Here is a 1,465-nt window from a genome sequence, read left to right as displayed (position 1 = left end):
TTTATTAATTTATTCACTTATATTTATTCATTTATTAATCGACTTATTTATTTATTTGCATAGTGTATAGCTTCTTCTAAAATCTGAACCTAAGATCGACTCCACCAGAATAGTTTATAATTAATGTAAGAAAGAATGGTGGAAACCGGACTGGTGAATTGTACATTTCTAAGGGAAAGAACTGTGACAAATATGCGTTGTACTTAAAAGAAAACCTTGGTTATGTCCCATTGAACACAAGTTCACTTTTTCTATTGTCACCTGAGTTGCTCAGGAGTGTAGGCTGGCATTAGAGTTATTTGTGCTGGTATTTTATTGCCAACTCTAGATGACGTGTCCCTCTCTTGTAGAGGTTTTCTTCCTACGACCTTTCGTTGCCTCGGTTATCACATCGGTGCATTAACATCAACTGAAAGTCTTTGGCCTACTTTAAAAAATACTCAACTGGAATGGAGCAACAAATCCTTTAAAATGCAAAAAATTAGAAGGTTTAGACATAGTGATGTATAGATTGATTCTCTATTCCGCATTCGTGGTTGTACTCTCCAGAATTTCAAAGGTGTGGAGACAGTGCGCACGGCTATCGAACGGAAACCTCACTTGTTTACAATGGCGTCTTAGAAGACGGACTTTCCCCAAGAGTAGATATAAACGAAACCAATGAAAAACTGAAAAGTAAACTACAGTGACTTCAGGCTCCTCAATAGAGCTGTGCACACTTTAATGATTCTGAACCAACATTAATTTGGTCAAATTCGAAAGTTAAGTGGTTCCGAAGTTTTAGGGGGCCAAAGTGAAGAACTTTCACAAATATGATAATCTATATGAATGCTATAACTTGTACAACACAAAAGCATAATTTTTGTTTTTGTTGTGAATAACATTTGATTTGATTTTCTTTGAGCCTTGAGGTAAAAATATGATAATCCGGATTTTTTTTCTTTTTGAGCAATTTTCTTTCAATGTTCTAGGTTGATGGAAAAGGGTGCTTCTCTTTGGGACGGGATCCATGGACGGGACACTTTTTCCTGTGGGCCCTTCTGAGGTTGAAAAAAAATTATTTACTGTACAATTCTGAAACACATCGATGGCTTAGTGGTTAGGCTCTCGGACTCATAACAGTATTAAGGTCGTGGGTTCGAATCCCGTCAGGGGCCCGACGTTGTGTCCTTGGGAAAGGTACTTCACACGAATTTTCCTCACTTCACCCAGGTGGGAATGGGTACCCAACTATAAACAGCGGAAGATCTTGTCAGTTTGTTATTGTCTGAGCGCATAATCAGCTGCTTGCACTGTGTGCTTCCCGGGAAGCTGAGAATGTTTCTGAGTGCTCTATGGTCGCCAGGGATAATACTATTGCACTTCTTGGTGGGTATGCGCTATATAAATGCTATTTTATTATAATTGTTATTATCATCGTCATCATCATCATCATCATCATTATTATCATTATTATTATTATTAT

This window comes from Aplysia californica, unplaced genomic scaffold (assembly GCF_000002075.1).
Source record: "Aplysia californica isolate F4 #8 unplaced genomic scaffold, AplCal3.0 scaffold01002, whole genome shotgun sequence".
Classification (NCBI taxonomy): Eukaryota; Metazoa; Mollusca; class Gastropoda; order Aplysiida; family Aplysiidae; genus Aplysia; species Aplysia californica.
This window is presented reverse-complemented; position numbering follows the sequence as displayed.